The sequence below is a fragment of the Artemia sp. Qi Xiang Cuo genome, unplaced genomic scaffold (genome assembly GCF_049724085.1).
Source record: "Artemia sp. Qi Xiang Cuo unplaced genomic scaffold, ASM4972408v1 HiC_scaffold_23, whole genome shotgun sequence".
NCBI classification, from domain to species: Eukaryota; Metazoa; Arthropoda; class Branchiopoda; order Anostraca; family Artemiidae; genus Artemia; species Artemia sp. Qi Xiang Cuo.
In genome coordinates this window covers 4281651-4291630 of record NW_028297432.1, presented here as the reverse complement: position 1 = coordinate 4291630, position 9980 = coordinate 4281651, and positions in this window count along the sequence as shown.

The following is a 9980-nucleotide window of genomic DNA, read 5'->3' as shown; positions in this document are numbered from 1 at the left end:
AACGATCATTGGAAAAACAAAACATTGCATACCTTTGGAATTAGCTAGCTACTTGATAATTTTAGAATAAAGATCGAACTCTTCCCTATACTAACTTGCATACGCAACTTCACTATAGTTAAGATTACAGTATTTATATTATACATCATTATAAATTATAAAAGGTTCAAATGTTCGAAGATTATAGAGTTAAACATTTTCCCACACCGGGAATCGAACCCGAGCCTGTTAAGTGAAAGTTATATAATAAAGAACGACCTCTTGCCTATATTAAATTTTATACGCTATTTAATTATCCGGGTTGCAGCGGTAGCTAGCAACCTAGTAAGAGACGATCACGTCCAATGTTAAGAAATATAAAAACCCATAGTTCCTAACAAAGGAGTCAGATCAAAACAAAAAGTACACCATTGGAACCGCCTTGTCCGAAACCCCTGTATAGGAAACTTTCTGTCCCTTGGCTTGAACAGCAAGGGAAATATATTGGCTTGAAAATCAAGAAAATTGACTTTAACCACGTTATTCTCCCCAAACGGGATATTTTTTCTTTTTTCTTTTTTTTTTCTTTACCACAGATAGCTTGGCACTGGAACATCGTAGAGGGTTGTTCAATAGCTCATTTTAAAGGAAATTAATTGGGTTAAAAATCTGTAGTAACTAAAATAAATTATTTCTAAAAGAGAATAAATTTTTCCACCAAAAACTGCATTTTTGATGTCTTTTCACACTGCAGTCTTTCAAACATAATCGTATACCAGCGGTAAGATTTGAACCCACGCCTCCGAAGAGACTGGTGGCTAACACCAGTGTCTTGGACCACTCGGCCAGGCTGCCTCTCATAAATAAATATATATGTGAATTTGGGTTGCAGCAGTAGCTAGCAACCTAGTAAGAGACAATCAGTCCCATGCTAAGAAATATAACAAAACTCCTAAAAATAGAGTCAGATCAAAACAAAAGTACATCATTAGAACTACCTTGTCTTAAACCCTACTAGATAAATAATAAATGTCATCATAGTTTTATATTAGAGCTATGACGTGAATAGAAAAACACGAAATTATATTGTTGTTTCTGAAGACGTCATGAAATAATATCATTGCGCTATGACTTCAATAAAATCATTACGCCGTGACGTCATAATTACTTTATAAGATGCGTCAGAACTGTAAATCCGGGTTGCAGCGGTAGCTAGCAATCCGGGTTACAGCGGTAGCTAGCAACCTAGTAAGAGACGATCACGTCCAATGTTAAGAAATATAAAAACCCATAGTTCCTAACAAAGGAGTCAGATCAAAACAAAAAGTACACCATTAGAACCGCCTTGTCCGAAACCCCTGCATAGGAAACTTTCTGTCCCTTGGCTTGAACAGCAAGGGAAATATATTGGTTTGAAAATCAAGAAAATTGACTTTAACCACGTTATTCTCCCCAAACGGGATATTTTTTTCTTTTTTCTTTTTTTTTCTTTTCCACAGATAGCTTGGCACTGGAACATCGTAGAGGGTTGTTCAATAGCTCATTTTAAAGGAAATTAATTGGGTTAAAAATCTGTAGTAACTAAAATAAATTATTTCTAAAAGAGAATAAATTTTTCCACCAAAAACTGCATTTTTGATGTCTTTTCACACTGCAGTCTTTCAAACATAATCGTATACCAGCGGTAAGATTTGAACCCACGCCTCCGAAGAGACTGGTGGCTAACACCAGTGTCTTGGACCACTCGGCCAGGCTGCCTCTCATAAATAAATATATATGTGAATTTGGGTTGCAGCAGTAGCTAGCAACCTAGTAAGAGACAATCAGTCCCATGCTAAGAAATATAACAAAACTCCTAAAAATAGAGTAAGATCAAAACGAAAGTACATCATTGAAACTACCTTGTCTGAAACCCTACTAAATAAATAATGAATGTCTTCATAGCTTTATATTAGATTAGAGCTATGACGTGAATAGAAAAACACGAAATTATATTGTTGTTTCTGAAGACGTCATGAAATAATATCATTGCGCTATGACGTCAATAAAATCATTACGCTGTGACGTCATAATTACTACTTAAGAACAACAAAGATATAAATTTTCTCAGTCTTGATTAGAATAATGGTTAGATCGAACCAAGCTATACGCAATTTGAAAAAACAGTACTACACAAACAACAGAGATAGTATCTTGAAAAGAGAAAAGCAAAAATATTCAACCGACCAGGCGCATCGAGAAGTATACATTAAAGAACGAACTTTAGTCCATAGTTTATATTAAAGGACGATCATTAGAAAAGCACACCCTTGCATATATTGGACTGAGTTAGTTTTTCAGTTTAGAATCGCTAAAGTTATTATGTAAACTGCAAAAATATTTATGATATCTGAGCAATAATTTTAATCTTTTCATTCAAACTAACAAAATACCTTAAAATTTAAAAATTAGTTTTACTTTTTGTTAGGTTATGGATACTCGATACGAGTCATAAGAAGTGTTAATTAGATGATTCGGGTTGCAGCGGTAGCTAGCAACCTAGTAAGAGACGATCACGTCCAATGTTAAGAAATATAAAAACCCATAACTCCTAAGAAAAGAGTCAGATCAAAACAAAAAGCACACCATTAGAATCGCCTTGTCCGAAATTCCTATAAGGGAAACTTACCGTCCTTTGGCTTGAATAACAAAGAAAATATATTGGCTTGAAAATCAAGAAAATTGACTTTTACCACGTTATTCTCCACAAAGGGGATATTTATTTTTTTTTTCTTTTTTTCTTTCTTTTCCACAGATAGCTTGGCACTGGAACACCGTAGAGAGTTGTTCAATGGCTCATTTTAAAGCAAATTAATGGCGTTAAAATTTACATTATAGAACGAACTTCAGTTCATAGTAACTGAAATATTAAAAGAAGATCATTAGGAGATCATACATAAGGGATCGATACTTTACATTGGAATTTTGTAAGTATCGTTGGTATCATGGTTTTACAGTAAATATTTATAATAAAGAACGACCTCTTGCCTATACTAAATTTTATACGCCACTTAATTATAGTATAGGTTAGTAATTCAACAGATAGCATGGCACGTGAACATCGTAGAGAGTTGTTCAACAGCTCATTTTAAAAGAAATTAATGGGGTTAAAAACCTTTTAGTAATTAAAACAAATTATTTTTACAATAAAGAACGACCCCTTGCCCATGTTAACTGAAACATAAATAGGGATTATGTAATTTCAAATAGTATCATGGCTGTAGAGATGGCTGAAACCTAGTTACAATAAAAAACGATCATTGGAATAACAAAAAATTGCATACCTTTGGAATTAGCTAGCTACTTGATTATTTTATAATAAAGATCGAACTCTTCCATATACTAACTTGCATACGCAACTTCACTATAGTTAAGATTACAGTATTTATATTATACATCATTATAAATTATAAAAGGTTCAAATGTTCGAAGATTATAGAGTTAAACATTTTCCCACACCGGGAATCGAACCCGAGCCTGTTAAGTGAAAGTTATATAATAAAGAACGACCTCTTGCCTATATTAAATTTTATACGCTATTTAATTATCCGGGTTGCAGCGGTAGCTAGCAACCTAGTAAGAGACGATCACCTCCAATGTCAAGAAATATAAAACCCCCCAACTCCTAAAAACAGAGTCAGATCAAAACAAAAAGTACACCATTAGAACCGCCTTGTCCGAATCCTCTATAAATGAAAACTTACCGCCCTTTGGCTTGAATAACAAAGAAAATATATTGGCTTGAAAATTTACATTATAGAACGAACTTCAGTTCATAGTAACTGAAATATTAAAAGAAGATCATTAGGAGATCATACATAAGGGATCGATACTTTACATTGGAATTTTGTAAGTATCGTCGGTATCATGGTTTTACAGTAAATATATAATAAAGAACGACCTCTTACCTATACTAAATTTTATACACCACTTAATTATAGTATAGGTTAGTATACAGTAAAGAACGATCTCTCACCCATAGTAACTGATATATGGTGGTTCCAAGGGTAGTTGCAAGCTATCCAGATTGCAGCGGTATCCGGGTTGCAGTGGCAGCTGTAACCCGGAGTCTCTTTGCTTAAACAACAATTCGGTTTGCAGCGGTAGCTAGCAACCTAGTAAGAGACGATCACGTTCAATGTTAAGAAATATAAAAACCTTTAACTCCAAAAAAAAGTCAGATCAAAACATTTACAGTAATACAATTTCCTTAAGAAATCATCAGAGGTAACATATCTTTTACCGGGAATCGAAATCGAGTCAACTAGGTGACCCGATTGCCCATGGTAAAAGAAAAATTTTATCCGGGTTGCAGTGGTAGCTAGCAACCTAGTAAGAGACGATCACCTCCAATGTTATGAAATATAAAAACCCCTAACTCCTGAGAAAAGAATTACACCATTAGAACCACCTTGTCCAAAACCCCTATTAAGGAAACTTATCACTCTTTGGCTTGAATAACAAAGAAAATATATTGGCTTGAAAATCAAGAAAATTGACTTTAACCACGTTACTCTCCACAAACGGGATATTTTTTTGTTTCCGCTTGAGTTTCCTCCTCAACTAGCTGGGCACTGGAAAATCATAGAGAGCTGTATAATAGCTCATTTTAAAGGAAATTGCAACATCTAGTCACTTTTGTAATTAAAAATAAAATACTTTTTAAATTAGAATCAATTTTGTAAAAAAAATTGCATTTTTGATGTATTTTCATACTGCAGTCTTTTCAAAGATATTTGAATTTTGAAGCAATCAAATATAATAAAGATCAAACTCTTCCCTATACTAACTTCCATACGCAACTTCACTATAGTTAAGATTGCAGTATTTATATTTTTACATTAAAAGACGATCACTGAAATAACAAACCATTCCATACATTGGACTTAGTTAGCTACTTGATTGTTTGAGTTTCGTCTTTTACTAATTAAAAGAAGAAAAAGCCGAAGGCTTTTTCCTGTTTGTATTTATAGTTAAAAAACGAACTCAAGTCCAAAGAAACTGAACACTGTGGTTTATTCATATTATCTTCATTATTTTAGCTAGAATGTAAATAAACAAGTTTCTCTTTTAAATTTTTACAGTAAAGAGCAATCTCTCTCCCATAGTAACTGATATGTTACATTAAAAGACGATCATTGGAATAAAAGTTATTGCATGCATTGGACTTAGTTAGCTACTTGATCGTTTGAGGTTCGTCTCTTACTATTTCAAAGAAGAAAAATTACAATAAGGAACGAACTGTAACCCATAGTATAATAAAGAACGAACTCTTACCTATATTAACATGTATAGGCAATTATAGAAAGGATCAATCTAGTATACGGGTTGCAGCGGTAGCTAGCAACCTAGTAAGAGACGATCACGTCCAATGTTAAGAAATATAAAAACCCATAGTTCCTAACAGAGGAGTCAGATCAAAACAAAAAGTACACCATTAGAATCGCCTTGTCAGAAACCCCTGTATAGGAAACTTTCTGTCCCTTCGCTTGAACAGCAAGGGAAATATATTGGCTTGAAAATCAAGAAAAGTGGTAGCTACTACAACATTCTGCCTAAAAGGGATATTTTTTTTTCTTTTTTTCTTTTTTTCTTTTCCACAGATGGCTTGGCACTGAAACATCGTAGAGGGTTGTTCAATAACTCATTTTAAAGGAAATTAATTGGGTTAAAAATATATAGTAACTAAAATAAATTATTTCTAAAAGAGAATAAATTTTTCCACCATAAACTGATTTTTTGATGTCTTTTCACACTGCAGTCTTTCAAACATAATCGTATACCAGCGGTAATTATAATAAAGATCGAACTCTTCCCTATACTAACTTGCGTAGGCAACTTCATTATAGTTAAGATTACAGTATTATATTTATATTATGACAATACAAAAGGTATGAGAAAAAAATGCAAAACTCTGTAAAGTGCAAAAATATTTAGAATTTTTGAGTAATTTTACAATAAAGATCGACACCTAGCCCATGTTAACTGAAACGTAAATAGGGATTATGTAATTTCCATCAATATCATGGCTGCAGAGATGGTTGAAACCTAGTAAAGAATTGTAATAAAGATCGAACTCTTCCCTAAACTAACTTGCGTAGGCAACTTCACTATAGTTAAGATTACAGTATTTATATTATGACAATGCAAAAGGTATGAAAAAAAAGTGCAAAACCCTGTAAACTGCAAAAATATTTAGAATGTTTGAGTAATCCGGGTTGCAGCGGTAGCTAGCAACCTAGTAAGAGACGATCACGTCCAATGTTAAGAAATATAAAAACCCCTAACTCCTAAAAAAAGAGTCCAGATCAAAACAAAAAGTACACCATTAGAGCCGACTTGTCCGAAACCCCTATAAAGGAAACTTCCTGCCCTCTGGCTTGAATAACAAAGAAAATATATTGGCTTGAAAATCAAGAAAATTGACTTCAACCACGTTATTCTCCACAAACGGGATATTTTTTTCTTTCTTTCTTCTTTTCCACAGATAGCTTGGCACTGGAACATCGTAGAGAGTTGTTCAATGGCTCAATTTAAAGGAAATCTCTAGATCTAGTGCTATTTGTACTTTTTTTTAATTGATTATTTTTTACGAAAAACTTAATATTTTATATACAATATTGGTCAATGACGTCATAGTCGTTGGATGTAGTTAGTATCCGGGTTGCAGCGGTAGCTAGCAACCTAGTAAGAGACGATCACGTCCAATGTTAAGAAATATGAAAACCCATAGCTCCTAAAAAAGGATCAAAACAAAAAGTACACCATTAGAACCGCCTTATCCGAAACCCCTATATCGTAAACTTTCTGTCCATTGGCTTGAACAGCAAGGGAAATATATTGGCTTGAAAATCAATAAAAGTGGCAGCTACTACTACATTCTCCCTAAACTGGATATTTTTTTTTCTTTTGTTTCCAGAGATAGCTTGGCACTGGAACATCGTAGATAGTTGTTCAATGGCTCATTTTAGAGGAAATAAATTGGGCTAAAAATCTATAGTAACAAAAATAAATTATTTCTAAAAGAGAATACATTTTTCCACCATAAACTGCATTTTTGATGTCTTTTCACACTGCAGTCTTTCAAACATAATCGTATACCAGCGGTAATATTTTAACCCACGCCTTCGAAGAGACTGGTGGCTAATACCAGTGCCTTGGACCACTCGCCCAGGCTGCCTCTCTTAAATAAATATATATGTGAATTTGGGTTGCAGCAGTAGCTAGCAACCTAGTAAGAGACGATCAGTCCAATGCTAAGAAATATAAAAACCCAAAACTCCTAAAAATAGAGTCAGATGAAAACAAAAGTACATCATTAGAACTACCTTGTCTGAAACCCTACTAGATAAATAATGAATGTCATCATAGTTTTATATTAGAGCTATGACGTGAATAGAAAAACACGAAATTAGATTATTGTTTCTGAAGACGTCATTAAATAATACCATTGTGCCATGACGTCATGAAATAAAATCATTACGTCGTGACGTCATAATCCGGGTTGCAGCGGTAGCTAGCAACCTAGTAAGAGACGATCACGTCCAATGTTAAGAAATATAAAAACCCATAGCTCCTAAAAAAGGAGTCAGATCAAAACAAAAAGTACACCATTAGAACCGCCTTGTCCGAAACCCCTGTATAGGAAACTTTCTGTCCCTTGGCTTGAACAGCAAGGGAAATATATTGGCTTGAAAATCAAGAAAATTGACTTTAACCACGTTATTCTCCCCAAACGGGATATTTTTTTCTTTTTTTTTCTTTTTTTTCTTTTGTATCCAGAGATAGCTTGGCACTGGAACATCGTAGAGGGTTGTTCAATAGCTCATTTTAAAGGAAATTAATTGGGTTAAAAATCTATAGTAACTAAAATAAATTATTTCTAACAGAGAATAAATTTTTCCAATAAAAACTGTATTTTTGATGCAGTGACGTCATAATTACTATATAAGAAACGTCAAAACTGTAAATGGTCTCATTCATGAATACATAATCCGGGCTGCAGCGGTAGCTAGCAACCTAGTAAGAGACGATCACGTCCAATGTTAAGAAATATAAAAACCCATAGTTCTTAAAAAAAGAGTCAGATCAAAACAAAAAGTACACCATTAGAACCGCCTTGTCCGAAACTCTTGCATAGTAAAATTTCTGTCCCTTGGCTTGAACAGCAAGGGAAATATATTGGCTTGAAAATCAAGAAAAGTGGCAGCTACTACAACATTCTGCCTAAACGGGATATTTTTTTCTTTTTTTTTCTTTTTTTTCTTTTTTGTATCCAGAGATAGTTTGGCACTGGAACATCGTAGAGGGTTGTTCAATAGCTCATTTTAAAGGAAATTAATTGGGTTAAAAATCTATAGTAACTAAAATAAATTATTTCTAAAAGAGAATAAATTTTTTCCACCAAAAACTGCATTTTGATGTCTTTTCACACTGCAGTCTTTCAAACATAATCGTATACCAGCGGTAAGAATTGAACCCACGCCTCTGAAGAGACTGGTGGCTAACACCAGTGCCTTGGACCACTCGGCCAGGCTGCCTCTCATAAATTTATAATAAAGATCGAACTCTTCCCTATACTAACTTGCATACGCAACTTCACTATAGTTAAGATTACAGTATTTATATTATGCATCATTATAAATTATAAAAGGTTCAAATGTTCGAAGATTATAGAGTTAAAAATTTTCCCACCCCGGAATCGAACCCGAGCCTGTTAAGTGAAAGTTAACTATCCTAGCCACTAGACTATATTGAACCATAAAGAAGTATGATTTAAGAGCCATATGCGTATTATTATTTCACCATACCAATTATAATAAGGCCAAAACAAAATCGTCGACTTGCAACCTTACTTTTGACACATTAGTTAAATCTTCATCAGGCTTAAAAAATGTTTTGCTAGTTTTACATGTTTACAATAAAGAACGACACCTAGCCCATGTTAACTGAAACATAAATAGGGATTATGTAATTTCCATTAGTATCATGGCTGTAGAGATGGCTGAAACCTACAAAAGAACAAACCATTACAGTAAAGAACATTTCATGTTAAAGATTGATCAATGACGTCATAGTCGTAGGTTGTAGCCAGGTCGCCACTTACTATTAGAATTAAGAAAAAGCCATAGGCTTATTCCTGTTTGTAATTTCACATCAATCAAATCCGGGTTGCAGCGGTAGCTAGCAATCCGGGTTGCAGCGGTAGCTAGCAACCTAGTAAGAGACGATCACGTCCAATGTTAAGAAATATAAAAACCCATAGTTCTTAAAAAAAGAGCTTTGGAAAAACAGCAAGGTAAATATATTGGATGTAAAAAAATTAACAGGGGTATAAAATAACCCATTCGCCATAACAGTGATATTTTTTTCTTTTTTTTTTTCTTTTTTTTTTCTTTTTTCTTTTCCACAGATAGCTTGTCCCAGTACACAAAGACTGTGGTTTTCAATCGCGTGTTTTCATTGCATGTAATTTGGTTTAAAATATTCATTAAAAAAAAAAAAATATTTATAAAATAGATTAAATTTTTCCACCAAAAACTGCATTTTTGATGTCTTTTCACACTGCAGTCTTTCAAACATAATCGTATACCAGCGGTAAGAATTAAACCCACGCCTCTGAAGAGACTGGTGGCTAACACCAGTGCCTTGGACCACTCGGCCAGGCTGCCTCTCATAAATAAATATATATGTGAATTTGGGTTGCAGCAGTAGCTAGCAACCTAGTAATAGACGATCAGTCCAATGCTAATAAATATAAAAACCCAAAACTCCTAAAAATAGAGTCAGATCAAAACAAAAGTACATCATTAGAAATACCTTGTCTGAAATTACAATAAGGAACGACACCTAGCCCATGTTAACTGAAACATAAATAGGGATTATGTAATTTTTTACATTATAATAAAGAACGACCTCTTTCCTATACTAAATTTTATAGGCCGCTTAACTATAGCATAGGC